The 22,061-nt window shown below is 36.0% G+C and overlaps 1 protein-coding gene across 1 annotated transcript in view; it reads right to left on the minus strand.

Annotated features, from left to right (window-relative positions):
• Positions 1 to 22,061, minus strand: part of LOC138703353 (homeobox protein Nkx-2.5-like) — a 227,674-nt gene that overhangs the window by 12,903 nt on the left and 192,710 nt on the right. The window lies entirely within an intron of this gene.

Raw genomic sequence — 22,061 nt, forward strand, 5'->3', positions numbered from 1 at the left:
ATCTTGCTAAAGAAAGAGATGGAGACAAACGGCACTGGAAAGGCATGGTAGGTCAGCTATTCTGAAGGACAAGGCTGAACTCAGAGGACCGTAGAACCACAGATGATGATGATGATGATGATGATGATGATATTTATTTTTTATTTAGACAATTTTTGCCTGCTTCCTCCACATTAACATGGTTCACCGTCTACCAACAGAGGGCACGTTTCTGCCAGTGTGATACTTCGACGGATAGGTGGCACGCCTATCACTGTAGATGATAGGATGATAACACAGTCTAGTATATACAGTCACGAAGCTCAATACGTAATAAATATGCATCCATAGATAGTTGCTAACCACTATGATCGCTACTATCGCCTCATTACAGAAAATGCGAAATAGTACCGGCACAGTCTATTGTTCCTAGCACCCTCAAAACTCAAGCTTCGTGACTGTATATACTAGACTGTGATGCTTATATGAGGAGTGATGGTGAGAGTTTAATTATGATGGGGAAAAATCGTGTCATAATCCTTAAAATTGATACTACACCAGTTGTACAGTACTAAAAATATGTCCTGCATTTTAAGTTTATATTTCATTCCTATATCATCACCTTCGATTGTCCGGGTTATTTGCTCATCTTATGTCGCTTACAGTCGTCCCTCTTTTGCTCCTTGAACCCATTGGAATTTTATAAATTAAATTGGGATCTGGAATCATTCTGCGTTGGCCAGAAATATGTGATGGAATATATGCCACTCTTACGTCGAATTGCTTTTTGAATGTGCCTATTTGGACAGATGTTGATCGAATTCTCTTTTTATCATTGTGTGTCCATTGATAATTATTATACTGGGAATATCATCGTTGCGTGTGTCAGGCAGGCAGGCTTGCAGGCACTCAAGCAACAAGCAGCCTCCCTTCACTTGTGCATTCATTGCAGTCGTAATCACACGGCTTACATCCAGCTCTCGAGGCGGCTCAGTTTCACTCTTCTCGTACGAATGCGGTTGCTTAATCCCCATTTTTAAAATTCACATCCTGGTATATAAGTACACACTTCAAAAGCAGTGCACACACTTCTTTCTGTAAAATAACTAGAAAAGCTGCTGCATGTTGCTTTGTTTTCTTTCTTGGTAGACTGGTTAATGTTTGTATTATTTATTATTTATTTAATTATTTATTTATTTAATCTGGCAGAGCCATCTGTATGGATGGCTATTTATTTTTTGGGATTGTTAGGTGATATTTTGGTTGGTTGGATTGTTGGTTGTTGGTTGTTGGTTTTATGGGGAATTATTCGGTTGGATGAATGGTTGGTTAGATGGTGGGTTGCTTAGCTGTATGGATATTGCGTTGTTTGGTTAATTTAATGTTTTTTATTAGTTTCATTATTGTTGGATTAATTAATTAATTATTTGTTGGTTTTATGGTTGATTGTTTGTTTAAGCATAGTTCGTTAATTGGTTACTTGTTTAGCGAGATATTAGACATAGTTATTTGGTCGAATGGTAGGTTGCTTGGCTGGTTGGTTGGATGGTGCGTTCTTTGGTTAATTGTATGATTTTTTGTGAGCCTGATTTTTGTACAGTTAGTTTTGTGGTCCATTGTTTGTTTAGGTGTAGTTGTATGATTAGTTCTTGTGGTAGCTATTAGCTTAGGCCTACATTCACTTTCGGCATTTTCCCTTCAAAATTCTCTTAAATTTCTTCAACGAAGCAGTAAAAAACGGAGTGAGAGTAGTAGCCAACAGACTTGGAGATCACATAGGCCTAGATACCTCTCAGTCAAAAATTTTCTTGCAAGGGCTTGCAATCGCGTAACTTTCAATTGTTTCTCCACCAATTCCTAGTTGTGGTCGGTCATTGTGGTTGGTTATTATTAGTGAAACATTGGTTATGTGGTTAAATAGATGGTGAATTGCTTGGCAGGTTGCATGGTGCGTTGTTTGGTTAGTTGTAACAATTATGTTTTTTTTTTGTTAGTGTGATTAGGCTATTGTTTGATTAGTTTAAGGCTTGTTTTGTTAGTTTGATAGATGGTTATTCGTATGGGACTAGTTCGATGACTACTTAGTTGGATGCTTGATTGTTTATTTGGTGAGATAGTTGGTTATTTAGTTACATGATGGTTGAGTGTATGAATATTTTAGCGGTTGGTTTTTAGTTGGGTGTTTTCGCTAAGTACTTGTTTGGTTACTTGGATGGTCTTGATTGTTTTGTTAAATGGGTAATTGATTGGGTGGTTTGTTTGTTGGATGAAAGGATGAATTTTTACTGGATGATGGATTTGTTTTAAGATCGTTGATTGATCAGTAATAGGGACGGAAAGCTGGTTTGTTTATTATGAATTTATGGCTGGATGATTAGTTGATAGACTGTGTTGATTAGTTCTGAGGTTTTCAGATACCTATAGTCAGACTCTGTCAACGTGACAGCGTTGAAGCTTTCATTCCTGAAAGAGGAACTTGCAAGGTTTAATTCAGTATTAACGATAGAATTACAATCGAAGATGATAACTAGCAGAGATATGAATTTTGACCGAGACATTACTGCAAATTTTGCCAGGAAACTTCTTGCTAAGTATTAGGAACGTTTAGGAAATCAATTATATAAGACTGTGGTATTACTTCCCTTCTAAGAAGAAGTCATAGGCTACCTACTATCCATCTTATCGTTCTCTGACGGATTTGTATGAGCGAACTTTTGTTCTTATGGGAAATCAATGAAACCCTCAGTCTTAGAATATGACTTTATAGGGAGTGTAAAATATAAAGGGTTATCGAGCGGGGTGGTCGGGACGCTATTGTCTCTGATTCGCATTGAGAGACCAGGATTCAAATCCCGAGACCAGCCAATTTGGGTCTTTTTGGGGAGGTTTTCCACCCGCAAAGGCAAATGCCGGTTTGGAATTTACTTTCTATTTACCCCGAATGTACTGTCCGTTGTCTAGGCCTATATATGTGCTCGTGTTGTCTTCAGGAGGATGTCCCTGCGCCGGGCTGCTCTCTCACCAGGGGAATTCCTCCATGTCCGTGTCTCGTGTTCTTGTAAGTCCCAGAAAGGAGGTTAAAGAAGGGTAAAGAGGAAAATACATAGGCCTATTTGGTACTAGAGAAGGCAGAGTTTTGGATTTCATTACAAGGATCTTAATTTTAAAATCCCGAAGAGGAAATATTTTATAGGCCAATTTGTAGATAAGGAAGGTATTGAAGTTTTCTGAGGATACTTACCATTTACACTGCCACAATTATAAAATTTACTCATAAATATAATTCACTATCATTGTCACCTTCGATTATGGGGGAATTACTAGACTGTAAAATAATTTTCCAAGAGACTAAATGTATGAGACATTATCTAAGGACAAATAACAGAAAAGTCATCTGGAGGCTTGGGGGTGTGAGTTCAAATTTTATTTCAGTTGTACTAGGCCCTAATTGCCTGGTAGGTTTTTTTTTCGAGTTAAGATAAATGTGAAGAATGTCTTGGACATAATTACTAAACCTCGTTAGGAGGTCCAGGAATTAGACATGGAAAACAATTCATTAACAATTTATTGCCCTCAGTCCCACGAATTTTGGATTTAAGCATGATCAGCCGTTAGACGAGAAAGAATGATCCAAATTGATGTCTACAATAGCGGCGGACTTATGCTGTTGCTTCTGATTTTAGTAACCAACAAAACCAGGCCTTGGGACACGATTTTTCACTCTTACTGTGCGATGTGTTATATATAAGCCTATTGATCCCGCGCCCCGGACTTCCCCGCGCCGTGTGGCCTTGCTTTACTTCTACTCGATATTCACGATGAAGTGGGCCGCACTCGTGCTTTGTGTGAGAGAGGTGACTGGCTCAAAACTCGGTCACGTGAGGGCAATTTCAGCTGTAGGCTGCCACTTCCATTACTCACTGAAACACGTGGAAAATAACCACCAGCCTTTCTTTGTTGAAGCCGATAAGAGTTTCTGTCAGTGTAACGACATTACTTTCAACTTCTAAGTGCAGAAAAGCTGATATCAGAATCTTTTTCTATCTTAAAAGAAATGCTTGAATTACTTTTGTTCTGTTTGCAGTAATAAGTAATGGGATATACAAGTAGACCCTATATTATAGTCTATATAACAATTTTTGTAGTCAAATAAAAGAGTTTCTGTTGATGAATTAACATTGATTTCAGTTTTTCAGTGCAGAAATAAAATTCTCTTTGACAAAGAATCTGTTTTTAAGTTTATTTTAATTCTGAATTTTCAACTGTGAGTAATTATATTATATAAGACTTAGGCCTAATATAATATTTCTTTATCCAAAATAAAAGTTTATACCTATATTATAGTATTAATATTATACTTTCAAGTAAGTTACAATATAAATTGATTAATTCTACATTGATTAACACAATAGCCAGATGTTTATTCCTTTTGAATTTCCTACGTATTATATTATAAACGAATGTTAAATATTTACATTAAATGTGAAGTTTCAAAGTTTATATTTGAATAATTCGAAATCAGACTTCATTAATTTTAACGAAAATAGTGTCGTACCTGAAATTCTAGAGAAGTTCTTAAAGATTTTCGTGCAAATCTCAGAGAAAAACTCAAATTCCGTTGTTTAACTTCATAATAATTGACAGGTAGTTGAAAAGAAAAAGGTCGTTATTATTGTTACCAGATTTCGTACAATTAGGCCTATCCAGTGACTGACCGCAGTAAAGAGCAACGGACAAGAAGTCCAACGCTGTTGCTTACAGATGTAGACCTACGTGCACCCTCCCTCCTACCAACCAGTCAGTAACTTGGAAGAGAACGAATTTGTGAAAACCATTTTTGTAGCCTGAGTAGTGTGTTACTGGCTCGTCTGCATTCACCAAAGACGTTAGACTATGTAGTATACCATTCACAGTGTCGAAGCGTAGAGCATAGACGTATACAATTTTAACGTTAGGCCTATCAAATATGTGTTTTTGTAAACTCTTTAAGACTGTACATTTTTTTTTTTTTTTTTTGTTTAGTCAACTGTCTGAAGACAGATCTGAACCTCACAAGTAAAAACAAAGAAGGCACCACTTATGAGGCAACTAGGCCAGGAGATAATGGGGTAGGGTGGCCTATTCCTTTCCCTCTCCATTGCATACAACGCCGACTGGCTACATATTTCACTAGTCAGACTTCAGATGCATACAAACAATTGTTCTTCTCTTCATGTGACACATATCGTCAAGTGAGATGTATTGCCTGATAATAAATATAGCCTACATATCAGCCAGAACCTCAATCAGAGGAAGACTGTACATTACGATGCAAAATTGAACTGTAAAGAATCAAGTTGCTAAAAGTCGTGTGATCTGTAACAATTGTTGTGACAAGTGTGTAAGAATAATTTAATTTTTAGTTTAAAATTACAATAAAATAATAATAATAATAATAATAATAATAATAATAATAATAATAATAATAATAATAATAATAAAATTTGTACAAAGCAAGTAAGATGTTAACACATTTTTAGCTTCAGAATACATTCTTTTACCCTTAAAACTAAACAAAAAAGGTTTTTTTTTTTTTTTTTCAAATTAATGTAACTCTGAAAATATTGAGAATAGAATCCATGTTTATATGACAGTGTTTGCTCAGAATGCCTTCGAAAATAAGATACGTAATTGGCGGTAACTCCTCGTGAATCATCCTGTATACATTTTCTTAATATTTATTTTCTGGTTGGACTTAATTGAATTTTGGATATTTCGATTTTTTAAAATCCCTTTAGAGTTTGAATTAATGTATTTCCTACGATGCTATGATATTCAGAAATTCAGTTCCGTTAGTGAAGAGCTTGTGTTTAATTGCATACGGTAGGCCTACTTTGAGGCGTAAAGATGGCTACGTCCAATCCAATTTAATTTTACAATTAACAATATCAATAAAAAAACCATTACACTTCCAAAGAAATAGGCCTACTTACTGTGAGCAGCACTGTGCGTCAAACCCAAGACAAATACGTGCCCTTGAAAACTCTGCCTGTTGATGTAGCCTAAGTACGTAAAGTTGACTATGTGCTGTTATGGCAATTTGTTTTAAAAGTCTCCTTGAACCAATTTCAAGTACTCGGTGTGTTATTAGTATTCAATAGATCTGATAGCTATAACCAGAGCAAATTTAATCGATTTGGACCACTGAACCTGTCCCTGTCATTTCTTATACACACGAAATAATTTATATGTTACCTAGGCTGTCTCTGCGCCTTGAGAATCGAGAAGAATACAAGGGAACTTTTCTCCTACTGACCATACAGTTCGAATCTGGCATGCTTGGATTACTATTTATTTTGTTACATAAACAATCGGATGTTAGGCCATTACATGAAGATGTACAAAGATGTACAGATGTCAAAAAAAAAAAAAAAAAAAAAAGTGGCCGCATTCGTGAACAGCGAATATTTTCTAAATCCACTTCGGATAACGGTGATGTTACATGTTGCATGCGTTTATAGAATTAGTTTCGGAACTAAGTAAGATGATTAAGAAGGAGTAATTCACATCTGCATCTCGTAGAGCAGCGGTAGTGTTATCGCATAATGAATGATTCGAAGGTTGTGATTTCAAGCCTTGTTCAAGTTATTTTATTTTTTATGGTTCTTTAGCGATATAAATAATATTCAAGTTATCATTTATAGGCTATTCTGTTATCATTCTTTAGCAATATAAATAATATTCAAGTTATCATTTGTATTCTGTTTTCGTTCTTTAGCGATATAAATAATATTCAAGTTATCTTTATCGATATAAATAATATTCAAGTTATCATTTGTTGGATTCTGTTACCGTTCTTTAGCGATATAAATAATATTGAAGTTATATTTTACATTCCATTATCGTTCTTTGGCGATATAAGTAATATAAATTTAATGTTAGATTTGAAACAATATAGTTGCATAATACTAGTGTTAATTTTTTTCTTCTTATATTATTACATTATACTATCCTGTAACACAATACAATGAAAAGGAGTGACGAGGATTTGAACCTGAGACATTGACATCTAAATTCTGATGTTCTTCCGACTGAGCTAAGGGGGCACAAGTAAAGAAGCATATGCGGAAAAATTGGCCCAATCCCCCTCCAAGACGTCCTGATGATTTGTGGAAGCTTGTCCAAGATGCCTGGGATGCAATGGCTCAGAACTGATTCCATGCCCACTCGACTGCAAGATGTGATTGAGATGAGAGGAAGATGAACTAAATATTGAATCGTGGCTTTTTATTTTGTTTTTTAACTTCTAATTATTTGAATTTTCTAAGGCAGACGCCAGTAAGTTTGTTTTGTTTATGCCAAGAAAAATATTTTTGTTGAGTATATAATCTTTCTTTCTTTTCATTTGCAGCCATAATGTCATAATAAATAATGATAAAGTCATGGCATAATACATTCATGAACCTGATATTAATTACTAAAACAGTCATAAAAGAGACAGGAGCAATTATATTTTCTCTCTCTCTCTTAAAAACAAACGCACGACCTCACGAACACTAATCTGAAACGCTACCATTACGCTACTACAGTAGGCCTAACACGGAGAACATTTTAATTATGACTGTAGATATCAGCAAAGTAGTTCAACAACATGTAACATCGCCTTCTTCGAATTGTAGCGGAGATACCCGAAGGAAACTTAGTTTCTACATAGCAGCCACTTTTTCTTTCAGCAGTTGTAGCGACAATATATTGTAGGTCATTTTCAAAAGAGTTCTACCGAAATGGTATTTTTGAACTTCTCAAAACATATAGGCCTACTAAAATTGAGTTACTTGGGATGATAATTTCGTGAGGAAATAACTATGGCTGAGAACCAAACTGTTCCACGTCCAACTTTTTATAAGAAAGAAATCTCTGTTTCATTGTGTTCCAATTCTTGTCTGCATAGCTTATATGAATCGGACAAAATTGTAAATATTCCTCTCCATAAGGTTGCTATGAAGCTATTCCAAATTGTTTCCTGAAGCTTTGAATGTCAGGAGTTTAAAACAGTTCTCCTGAAAAAAAAAATTGTAAAATGGACTTGGAACAGTCTGGTTCTGGGCCATCGAGTTGAAAATAAGTTTTCCGTCATAATCTAATTTTTCCCTCAATCTTTTCCTTTAATCGCGACATCAGTATGCTCATAATTTCTGACACGAACCTCGGAGAATGAATTTTGTGCGAAATGTACATAGCGTTGGTCTTTATGGGAAAACTACGGAGATAGAACTGTGACGGCAGCCATGTTGTTAACAAACAGCTGCTTCTGCTGAGGCAAATTGAGCGGGGTGAGAACAGTTTTAGCTACCCCCGTCATTAGGGGAGGGAGACAATAAAAGCCGTATTGTTATTGACACAGAAACGATGTTTAATGCTTGATTCGCACCCCCTCCCGTACTCTCGGCTCCCCGAGAGGGGAGAGAGAGAGAAGATGAACACTGAATTGAAATTACATGCGCTGCTCCAACCCCACGAGAAGCAGCCAACCGAGTTACGATGTCATTAGTTTAACTTAACGGGTTATTGTGGCGTGCGCAAATCAAACAATTGTTAATTACTCTTCCGCTCACAAGAAAGGAGGCCAATATTAAGTCGAAATTGGAGAGGATTTTTATTGTTTTATTTCTCGCCAAAACCCGAGTATGCACGGTGATTTTTTTAAGGCAATAAAAATTCTTGCCATAGATTCTTTCGGAGGAGAATTAAAGCCGGAGATTCCATATCGAAGATTTTGGCTTGTTTACAGGTCTTCGGCGCCAAATTCAACAACTTTTATGGTTAAAGAAGGTAAATGTGCGAATTCGAAATGAAGCAATGGAACAAATGGACAGCAAATACTTGGAGAGTACTATACTGTAAGTACAGGGACATGATTTTATTTTTATTTCAATTTTTATTGTACCTAAGTTTTTGAGTGTACTTCACTCCCACCCCCTCTACTAGTGAAGTTCAAACCGTCCTCCACACAGAACCAAGGTCGTGTATGCAGTCATAGTAAACAGTACTGAGTTAGTGAGTATAGTACGTTCCAGAAACATGTTCGCGTTTTCCAGTGACGAAAGAGCTTTCAATATTGAATGATATTTTCGCACAGATACTTTCGTCCGTTTGCCTACGTCGCATCCCGGTTTTCCCCACCCGCTTCTGCTCGCCCTCCTGTAAAGGCTAGTGACTGGACTGTGTAAGCTCTTTTCTGAAAACATTAATTTCTGTTAGGAATTTGACGTCTACGTAATATTATACAACTGTTTAAAATAACTTAAATAAAGGGGCCTCGTCAAGTAATTGTCACGTAATTTCTCCGTTTTCTACGACACTGCGACAAAAGTACTTGGACGGACAGTAGATAGCATGTTTGAGTAATTTTATCTTTTCGGATCGGGCAGAAGTAAAAATTGAATTAGGTAAGGTACTCTTCTGTAGAGTACGTAGGCCTACAGAATTATTTCAACATGAGTTACTAGTACGAAGGAGGAAACTGGTAATTGGAATTAGTGCGATAATATGCACAAAAGAACTGAAGCCTGTATCGAAATGAACGGCCACACATTTTCAAAAATGTGTTTAAATATCCATATTATGATTATTTTTCAATTTAACTTCATTCTCTATATTGTACGCTAATGTACTGTAGACAGTATAATATACACTGCATAATGAACACATCCGAATGGATAGCTAGTTCGTGAGTAAAAATACTTATATTTAATACAGTACTGTATTTTTATTAAACGAAAACCTAATTAAAATTATCAAAGTCAAAATCGCGATATTTCCTAGTTTACGTAGGCCTATATGGATTCACTACTTTTCTTCCCTCCTATACCTAGTAAGGTGATTTGTTATTTTACGCCAGTATTATCGAACTTCAGTCGTGGAAGTGGATAGTAAACGGTGTTTCCGGTTCTCAACCGTTAATTCAAAGGTATTGCAGGTTGATATTAAAAATGTTGGTAAAAATAAAATGATGTCCCTGTGGTAATATGAGCTGTTCCCTGGAAGTTAAAAGGGGTACACCAATGGCAAAGGAAGCATTTAATAGAAAAAAAAAGCATCTTCTGCGGACCTCTCAAAAAAGAACAAAGGAAGAGACTAGTGAAATGCTTTATATGGAGTGTGGCATTATAATGTGGCAGAAACATGGATTATTACCACGAAGTGAAGAGAAACGACTGGAAGTACCTATTTGAAATGTGGATATGGAGAACAATGGAGCATGTGAAATGGGCAGAAAGAGTGGGTGAAAAAAGAATAGCCTAATCTGAAACTGATCAGGAAGATACAAAGAAATTGGCTGAGTCACTAGATAAAAAAAAACTGCCAACTAAAGGATGCAGTGGGGGAATGGTCAACGGGAGGAAAATTCGGAGCAGAAGAATAAATTAGGCCTATATCAGATGACAGGCCTAGATAACATTAAGATATATGGATAGTATATGGAGACTTAAGTGGAAGGCGGACTACGTGCAAAGTTTACTTTATGAATTACAGGCAGTTTATCTTCTGCAAAAACGTAATGGTGCACTAATTTTCTGTTCCAACTGATCAGTAATAAATATTCATTTATGAGTTGACGGATTTCGCCAATGTTGTCTTAATTCATCACAAGTTCGACTTCAACTTGCATTTCATTCTAGATTCGGGCTCCTAGTGATACAGATTCTAAATGTTTCTAAACTCACGATACACAATTTTATGCTTAAAGTATTTGAATATTCTGGTTTCATATTACAGAAAGATCTTGGTTCATAATTATTACAGTTACACTTCAAGGCAAGTAATTCTTTTTTTTTTATTAATGAATATTTGTTTAGATAAATCACACCTTTTTTAAACTCCGATTGTAATTTTAGGCCTATTATTATTATTATTATTATTATTATTATTATTATTATTCTTGTTGTTGTTGTTGTTGTTGTTCTTATTTCGAGTTGTGTACAGTGTCAGATTTTACGTTGTTAGAACGTTTCTTGAACTGTTCTTTCAAGGCCTTCGGATTTTCTTCTCATATTAAAATTATATTCATCTTCCGAATTTAATTCGTCATAAAACATATCACTATCACCTTCCAAATCACTCATGACCGATTTTTTTTTATTTTAACCTTATGAAACTACTAAACAGGAAGTGACATCATGTTGCTGTCAGTAGATGCTAGGTTACCACATGGATCATTTCTCTTTGCCCTGTCTTAAATTTTCTTCGTCTCATTTGATATTGAAGCACTCAGGAGACTCCATGCTTCTTTCAATCACAGTGTTATTAACACTTTTACACTCGCAATAACAGCAGCAATAATACAGCACACGAAAACAACTACATATAACACCCGTGGCCTGGTGCCATACGTTTGGCAACATTGTCCCGCAGACATTATCGCTAGCAGACGAATTTCTGCATTATAAACTCCAATGAAAAGTTACGTTCTCAGTCAATGTGGCAACGCTGTAAAGCTACCCCTCTAGCCCCACTCACCTCTCGCCGATGGAACCACTTCCTGTTTCGTCGCTTTAAAACATGGAAACTAGTAGGCCTATAGTCCCGAAGTATTTAACCATAACTTCAGATTAAACCATCTGTACATGTGTCAACAGTTCAGAATTCTCAGTTCTGTTCTTAATCGAGAACCAATTTCACTCATTCCGAATGAGTTCCGAAGCACGTTGGAACAGACAGCGTATTCCGAATTTCACCGGACCGGTGGACAACAATGACGTCACGCTGTAGCGAAATAGGAACAACTGCTGGAAGGTTTGATGGCTATCATGGCGGCAGTACAAGTTGTTGTCTGTGCTACACTAGCAAGATTTTGCGAAATTTCCGTACTTTCATCTCGTTCAAAGAAAAGGGAGCATAAACAATTTATTTCTTGAACCGGTAGTAATAACTGGTCCGTTAACATGTTCGCTCATAAGCCATTAACATATTGTTTTTACGTTGCGCTCATTACAAACAATACAGCAGAACACATCGCCATGATACAACAGCGCACGATGTCATTCGTCTGCTAATTCCCGCCCTATACAAGAACCATTCAGGTTCACTGATGGCGGCTGATGGAGACTGACACCACCTCTGCAAGCTGATGGAACCGGTGCGACACCGGTGGAGCATTAGTGACGTCATCGTTGAAATTCGGAACACCGTGATGCCATCAGATTGCTCAGCGCTGAGATTCGGAATACGATCAGAGAACTGGGAGTTCAGAATCGGTTCGGACTCAGTTCTAATCTTGTTGGAACGCACATTGGGTTATGCGCATGAACAGGCAGTTGAGACTCGATTCCGAACCGTGCTGGAACAGATCTATTGTTATTATATCTATTATTACTATTTTTTTTCAATGCCACCAGGTTATCATTCGAGATTTCTGGTCTCTCCTGGCAGTGGCTTATTTGTAACCCATTTCTGAGGTTGGGGCGCCTGGGAGGTCGATTACGTTGCCCCGATGATATTATGATAGGATGACTATGAATATGTCGCGCCAGGAGAGGTCTTAAACCTATACAGTAAATTCTCTGTGATCCGTTGCTATGTCGTCCGTCCGCTTCGTCGTCCGGCATTCACGTGATTTCATAGGCCACGCCTTACTGCAAGACGGTACGGAAAAAAGTAACTATCCCTCCATCGTCTACATAATTGATATGAGTAAATATGATAAGAAAATATTTGTGAACATTTGAATAATACAGTAATTAAATCACCGATTACAATAGTTACAATCAGTATATTTTTTAATTTATTCCAATTAACATCAAGGGAAGCTTATTTGTTTGCCCCTGATGCATTGTAGCAAGCTAATACAGTCACACGTTCTTTTTGGATTTTGAAACCGGGCGCAGTTTTGTATGATGTAGATTCTAAAGTTCTTTTTGGTACACATTTGATATTTAAACCGGATAATTCTAGTTTACTCACCAAATCTCCGAATATAGTTTTATATTCTTCAGCTGCAACGGTATCATCCTCTCTCCACAAATTGCAAGTGGACGAACACCATACTTTTCCCTCCACATTGACAACCACCCATCACTAGCAGAGTAATCATCGCCTCCATGTTTCTTAAGCATATCAAGCGCTTTCTCTTTCAGAATCGGACCAGATATTGGAGTACCTTTCCTTCTTTGGTCTTGAAGCCATAGAAACAGTTCCTTATCGTATTTGAAAACACTAGGCTGCTTCAGTGTACGGCGCTTGCATTAGAGCTTGTGGATGCACAATATTCTTCCAATGTAGCCCGATTACGCTTCCAGTCATGAAATGTACTTCTTGGATACCAGAAATAGTTTCCCCTTCATCCAGTCGCTTCAAAATATCCAGGTTGTCTTTCAAAAAATAACTAAACTTCGAGCGTTTATCAGTACATGTCTTAGAAAGCATGGTGAACTTCTTCCACACACAACCTGTGATTTACTGATAGCACGACGGGGTTGCAAATAGGGGGAGGAAAAAAGTACATGGCGGGGAGGAAGAAGGCAGGTACTGTACTGTGAGTAGCCAATAATAATTACCTACCCTACTATCCGGATGAGAGGGAAGTTACTGTACTTAATCTAAATTCTAGACCATGAACGAACACAGGAGCAATTCCCTTTAAGGAAAAATTCCTGTATTCTAAACTGGACTTCAAACCCAGGACTTCATGAACTGTAGCCAAAAGCTCTGACCACTAGACCATGAGGCTGGTCTTATTATTATTATTATTATTATTATTATTATTATTATTATTATTATTATTATTATTATTATTATTATTATTTGTAATGGAACTTCTGAAGTAAGAGAACCGATTAGCTTCTTTTTAATTTTTACTTGATTTTTTAGCGCCAATGGAATTGGTGATAGTGGAATGGTATATGTCGAGATGAGGCAGAGAATTCGTCATAGAGTACCTGACATTCGCACTACCATTGGAGAAAAGTTCTGAGAAAACCTAACCAGGTAATCAGCCAAAAGGGAATCGAACCAACTCCGAATCAGCAGACAAACGCGTTACCGCCTGGGCTACACCGATAGCGTATTTCATACGAAATTTACTAACTACATTTTAATAACGAAACATAATTAAATCCGCAATAGCAAGTTAACAGCTCAATCAAAAGCCATGAATCGCGGAGCAGTGAGCAGTTCATTACAGAGGGCAGGATTCCTTGTCATGCAGAGCGGGACTTAATAGCAGCAGTCCAGGCGCCCTTCCTTGCAGGCTAGGGGATCGGAGTTAATTGGCGATGTAGCGTGACGTCATTAGTAAATCACTCTCGTCCGAATTAAATCCCATCAGGTGTGGACGGTCCGGCCAATCAAACCCCCTCATGCTGAGCGGCTCCAATAATACGGACGTGGAGATTGACGATTCCCTTTAAAAGAGGGACGAGCGAAACAAATGTTTCTTCCCTAGTCCATTACATAGCACGCACAATCACCATCACTGCCATCACCACCATCAATATCATCATATTCATTCTTATTATCACGGTTGGTCTAGTTATCATAGTCTTCATCAACGTCATCTTCGCAATCGTTGTTTTTACCATTGTAGGTATCTGTGAACTCAACCTTCGTCGTCATCATTATAATCATCACCAATGTTATTGTGAATGCCATACCCCTCCGGTATGATGACCCCATACTCAATGGTCACATGAAACTGGCTAATAGCAACTGGATATTCAATGACATTAAATAAGGAATTAGAAGAATCGGTTGGAATTTGTAAATTTTATTTAAGTTTTCATGTCCAAAAATCTCGCGAAAACAAAATGTTTACAATTTTGTTTCTTTGCGTCGAACTTCGAAACCTTTGATAGATACTTGTGTAGAAACATTAATTTAACACTTCTTCCAAGTATGAGAAGAATCCGTCTCAAATTAGTCTACAGATTTTATTAGCGTTTGAATATTTCGACATTTGCACTTTTAATAGTCTATATTTGTTCGTTTGCATTGAACCCTGGAACTTTTGATAGAAAACTGTGTAAACTGAAAGAATTAGTAGAATCGGATGGAATTTATAGATTTTATTATAGGCCAAGTTTGAATATATTTTATAAAATCGCGAAGTGTAGAAATAATATTTTTGTTCCTCTTCATCGAACCCTGGAAGTTTTGATAGGAAACTGTGTAGACACATGAATTTAACGTTTTCTGAAAGAATTAGCGCAATCGGTTGGAATTTATACAGGGACATCATTTTATTTTTACTTCAATTTTTATTGTACCTGAGTTTTTGAATGTACTTCACTCCCACCCCTTCTACTAATGAAGTTTCAACTGTTCTCCAGACAGAATCAAGGCCGCTTATAGTAAACAGCACTGAGTTACTGAGTATAGTACGTTCCAGAAATATCTTCTTGTTTTCCAGTGACGAAAGAACTTTTAATATTGAATCATATTTTCGCACAGGTACTGTCCGTTTGCCTAAGTCGCATCCCGATTTCCCCCACCTGCTTCTACACGCCTCTCTGTAAAAGCAGAGCTGTCTTAGCTCTTTTCTGAAAATAATTAATTTCTGTTAGGAATTGGACGTTTACGTAATATTATACAACTGTTTAAAATAACTTAAATAAAAGGGCCTCGTTAAGTAATTAACTGTCACGTGATTTCCCTCCTTTTTACGATCCTGCGGCATAACCACTTGGACGGACAGTAGATAGCATGTCTGAGTAATTTTATCTGTGCGGGTCGGGCAGAAGTGAAAATTGAATTTACAGTACATAACGTACTCTTTTGTAGAGTAGGTACAGAATTATTTCAACATGAGTTACTAGTACGAAGGACGAAACTGGTAATTGGAATTAGATGCAATAGTCTATAGTGCGGTAATATGCACAAAAGAACTGAAGCCTGTAGGCTATCGGAATGAACGGCTACCATTTTCAAAAATGTGTTTAAATATCCATATTATGATTATTTTTCAATTGAACTTCATTCTCTATAGTGTACGCTAATGTGGTATAGACAGTGCACTGCATAATGAACACGTTCGCATGGACAACTCAGTTCGTGAGTAAAAACACTTATTATTAATACAGTACTGCGTTTTGATTAAATAAAAACCTAATGAAAATTATCGAACTCAAAATCGCGATATTTCCTAGTTTACGTAAATGGATGAAGTACTTTTCTTCCCTCCTATACCTAGTAAAGTGATCTGTTTGTGTTTTACGCTAGTATCATCGAACTCTGGTTGTGGAAGGGGTAGCGAACGGTGTTTCCGGTTCTCTAAAGTTATAGCCAGGTTAATATTAAAAATGTTAGTAAAAATAAAATGATGTCCCTGTAGATTTTATTAACGTTTTACAGATATCGTGTTTTCGTCGCCTGAAACGCACGTTTTTCCCATTTAGTATATGTACATTAACAAACTTATGTTTATCTGCATGAGACCATGAAACTTTTGATAGATATGTATGCAGGGACACGAATTTAATATATTTTTTAAGGAATTAGAAGAATCTGTTGGAATTTATAATTATTGTTTTATTCTAGCATTAGCTCTCAAAAGCTGCCGCGCCATCTCTACCTATACCAGGTAGTGACTCTATCTAAACAAATTTAGGGAAACACACCTGTGCTAGCAAATAAAACAATTAATCTGCCGCACAGGGGGCCATGTAGCAGGAAGAAAGCTAAAGCACAGTACTCTTCACTCGTGACTAGTCAAGTCCATACCAAGTAATTCAAACTTTCTGTACTACAGCAAACTTTTCTGGACAGATGGGTAAAAAGAAAAGACAAATAGGCACACTCTTATCTGTTCAGCACTACAACATTAACAGTTTGCAGAGAAAAGTTCCACAACTAGAAACCTATCTGAATGACAACTGTGCTGAATTCTGTGAATTAATGAACGCTACTTAAAAAAACACCTTCTTGATTTAATTTCTATTGGCAGTTATACATTAACAGCTTATTATTATCGTTCGTCTCTTAAAAGAGAAGGTGTGGCAATATTTTTTACACAGAAACCATCTTGCATTTCCATTTTTTCAATATCAGAATTCTGCATAGACAAACACTTCGAGGCTGCCCCAACAGAGGCAATTGTCCTCAAAATATATTATTGGTTCTCAGCCAATAAATTAGTATTAAACTGCAACAAGACTAACATAATCCAATTTAAATTCTGCCCAAATTCAACCTCGCAAATTTCAAGCGCAATAACTAACAATAGGTCCCTAATAGAAACAACAACCAAATTTCTTGACTTACAAATCGATAGGCTAATGTATTAAACTGAAAAATCATATTAAAGAAATTACCCCCAAACTAAATTCAGTATTAGATCTAATCTATGCAAGATATAGTAAATATCAATATCTTAAAAACAATATAGACTACTTTGCATACTTCCACTCGTAATGAGTTTTGGAATAATATTCTGGGGAAGTTCTACAGATATCAACAGTAGGTTATATTGCTACTTCAAAAAAAAGTAATTAGAATAATGGTAGGTACCAAATCTAAGGAATCGTGTAGGACCAATAAAAAAAAAATACAATATTAATGCCCATGCCTTGTCAGTATATTTCTTCATTAATAAACTTCCTCGTATGTAATCGTGAAAACTTTGTAACTAATTCAACAGTTCATATGTAGCATAAATACTCGTCAAAAATGACTTATATTCCATTGACAAGTCTATCGTGTTATCAAAAAGAAGTGCGGTAGGCCTATAGGTATGACAGCAACATTTTTTAATAAACTCATTCATTCATTCATTCATTCATTCATTCATTCATTCATTCATTCATTCATTCATTCATTCATTCATTCATTCATTCATTTATTCTAGTGTTCTGCCCAAGGGCAGGTCTTTCACTGCAAACTCAGCTTTCTCCAGCCTGCCTTCCTTATGGATATAAAAAATCAAACTCAAAACATAAGATTATTTAGGGTCAAATTAAATAGTACCTAATTTCTCACGCCTTCTATTCTGTAGATGAATTCATGACATTCAACAACACTGAATGAATATTTCTGTCTTATATTAAGTATTGATACTACCTAACTATATTGTAAAACTCTTCTGTATATATTTCAACTAGACTGTGACTATAATTAAGACTTTATAGTAGGCCTACTATTAAGATTTTTTTACATGTTCCACATTCTATCTGTGAAGCGATGTACAAATACCATGGAATTTAAATAAATGTAGGATACAATACAATACAAACTCTGATCACAGACTCCAAAACAATAATTCTCTGCCTCCTATAGGCCCCATAGCCTAGTGGACACTTCCCTCTGTTTATCTTTAAATTAAAATTAGTCTTAGATATTCTAATAAAGATATCAAATAATATAGTTATGTTTGGTAATTTCAATGTAAATTTTTATATAAACTGTGTTGATAACAGAAAGAAGCATACTTTCATTGATCTCCTCTCCTGCTACAGCTTGAAGCAAACCGCATTTAGCCCCACCAGAGTGAAAGGCTATTCCAAATTTATTATTGATAATATTTTCACAAACTTTCCTCTCCAACATTTAAATTCTTACAACTCCGAACCTGGAATTTCTGATCACTTTATACAATTTTAAAAAACATACTTAAAATTCAAGCCCAATTACAATATCAGAAATCCAGTTGTGGTAGAAGCGTTCCTTTCCCCCCCGAAGCATTCAGTCGCTTGAACATACTTTCAACTTTAGCAAACTGGAATATTAACACGAGCATAAAAATAATGTAGACACAGTATTCTTGGATTAGCTTAGCACTTTGAAGTCGAATTTTTAAACTGCATTCCCTTATAAAAAAAAAAAAAAAAGAAATACCTTGGAACCTCGAAGAGCAAACAGATGGATAACCCCTGAAATAAAAACATAGTCGAGCAGCTTTACGGGCCAAACGACATCCCTATTATCTGGCAATAACTTATATAAAAAGCATAAGACTTCTTACCGCAAGATGTTAAGAAATGCGAAATTGAACTGGTACGAAGACAGAGTAACGTATTCGTCTAATTCAACGAAAGAGCTGTGGAACATTATAAATGAAGGCAGTTAGAACACCACTAATAATAAACTAATTATAATATAATGCGGTTAAAGTTAAACTACCTGTCCCCTTTCAATTGTAACGACATTGAACGACCATGTTCTTAATGTCCCCACTCCTCTCATGTTTACTAATGTAAATTATCTTCCTACTTTTACCTATCAAAATTCAATGGCATGTCATAAAGTTTCAGAAAAAGAAGTCTTGCTAGTAATTAAAAAACTAAAGAATACCTTTTCGTCTGATAAAGACGAAATACCTCCATTTCTTATTAAAAAGCTTGATCCACTAACAGCTAGAACTCTCACCCCGCTCATAAATCTGTCCCTCACTGCAGGCATGTCTCCTTCATCTTTAAAGTAGCGGTCATAAAACCCCTCTACAAAGGCGGGGAGAAAACAAGTCCAAACAACTATGTTATACCACCCTGTCGCTCTTTTACCGGCAGTTTATCTGAAAATCATCATGGTTTCATATCCAAAACAAACCTAAGAAAAAGGGGGTAGGTTCAACTCTTGAAAAATTAATCGAGACTTAAATCAAGGATATAAAATATTGACTATATTTGTGGATTTATCAAAAGCGTTTGACAGCATTAATCACGATATTCTTCTTCAAGAAATTTATATAATTACGGCATCCGAGGTCCAGTGCACAAATGGGTTAAATCTTACTTAAGTAACAGATATCAAATTGTTGAAATAGATCTCAGGAATGGAAAGTTCCGGTCACCAAGTAAAGAAAATGCCAAAGGGATCCTAGAAGGCTCTTTGATCGGACCTCTCTTGTTCTTATTTTACATCAATGATCTTCCGTTAAGTCTATCAAATGCTAATGTAACGATGTTTGCTGACGACTGTACCTTCATTCTTCGCGAAAATTCGGTACAAGAACTCTACTCTACTGTCTCTCGAACTGTGATAGATTTTGACAACTGGTGTGCTAGAAATCAGCTCATGATTAATACTTCCAGAACTGAATTAATATATTTCAAGTCCAGTGTCATCTACTGGCAAGCAGCACAATATTTTTATTGAGGAAGCCTCAACTTGTATATTCCTCGGTCAGACAATCAACACTTATTTGAATTATAAAGATCACGTGCACCATCTCTCAAATCAACTTCAAATTCCGCCTTTCTCATCTCTAAATGTAACAATACTGCAGCAGGAAAACTCTTATGTTTTGATATACATCTATTCCAGGACAAAACAGGCTACAATATAATCTCTTGGGGTGCAGCAGACCAATACTTAATAGATAGAATTCTTGTCCTACAAAAACGAATAACTGGAACCATTTTCAAAATTAAACCTCGCGATTCTTGCAAACGTCTGTACAAAGAATAAAAGATTCCAACAGTTCCGTCATTAATTATTTTCGAATGTGCCCAATATGCTTTCAAAGATAAAAATTGATTTATGCGAAGTTCTGATTATCATTCTTATGATACTTGAAACAAGAACGCCGTAATTCCTTTCGAAACTCTCTAAGGCATTTCCTCGTAAACTATTATTTTTATAAGTTGGACGAGTAGTTTGCTTCTTCAGAAACGATATATAAACGGACAACTAATATAGGTACTCTAAACTCAGCATACATTGTTTTCACATGGCTTTAATCATAGTCCTTATCTCTGTACCTCCTGCTCTGCTATATCCCTCGATTTATGTTTGCTCTGTTCTGTTACTAGTTCTGTGAGTAATTATTGTTAATTTTAGTTAGTTGTAATTCGCTAGTTATGAGTAATTGAACATTCATTTTTACTGTAGATGTTAAATTCAGTTAGTTTGTGGGTAATTTGCTAATTAAGTCAAAAATTCCGCTACACTGCTCAGCTTGTGATTTGTGATTTATTTTACAAATTCATTTGTATTATTGTTAATTTGAGTTAGTTTGTAATTTGCTATTTACTCACTAAAGAATATATTTATGATGATCACTTTGACGTGTTAAATGTAAACTAAGTTTGTAAATATCTACGCATACAGAACACAAAACACTCTACAAAAGCATCTCAACACACAAAAACACAAACAAATACAATCTAACAGATATATTCAAACTCACATGCAATAGCTGCAACAACTTCCACATCGACCAGACAGGAAGATCATTTCAAACACGTTACAAAGAATTTATCACAGTCATAACCAAATCACAACACATACACATACGCAGAACACATCACAAACAACAACCACGTCTACAGCAACATAGACACGGACATGGAAATTCTACATATCCAACGGAGAAACCAGAAACTAAACACCCTAAAACAATACGAAATATACAAACAAACAGACCCGCAACGAATCCTCAATACACAATTGAATTTCAGAACACACACATTATTTGGCTCCACACTACCTAACACAAACGCACCATCCAGAAAAAAAAAAAAAAACCGGAAGATGCAAGGACCTGACTAATTCTGAAGATGATTACTACTAAATTGAAACTAGATATTTACAAACTTAGTTTATATTTAACACGTGAAAGTGATCATCATCATTATCCTGTATACCTATGTGATATCAATGAGTGAATGTTGGTTACTATTCACAATTAGAATACGGGTGTGAATAGGGTTGGTGGATTTTTGTCACAATTAGATTATGATACCTATTTACATAATTTCCCTTGACGCTGCTCCCAGAATGTTCAACGTTTGTTGTTCATAGCAAAAAAAATTAAGATTAAGATGAAATTCAAGATTTAATCGAAAATGTTATTACATTAAAACAACCAACACGGTGGCTATTTGCCTTGGTAAACAAACGATCAGATACCTCAAACTTCCTTTAGAGGTCATCATATCATTGCTTCCAGTATTCAACAATTTTTTCAACCATGTCGGTATCTATGTTTAATTCCTGTCTGATCTCTTCAAATCGTGTCAGTTCTCGAAATGATCTCATAAATTTAATTTCTGTTGTTTCTATTATTTCTATTTTATCTGACTCAGTATCCAAAATTCACTCTCATCTAATATAGTTGACTGGAAAACAGCAGGCCTACTTAATTTAATTCAGAGCTTTGCTAACTTCAATAA

This window comes from Periplaneta americana, chromosome 7 (assembly GCF_040183065.1).
Source record: "Periplaneta americana isolate PAMFEO1 chromosome 7, P.americana_PAMFEO1_priV1, whole genome shotgun sequence".
In the NCBI taxonomy this organism is placed as follows: domain Eukaryota; kingdom Metazoa; phylum Arthropoda; class Insecta; order Blattodea; family Blattidae; genus Periplaneta; species Periplaneta americana.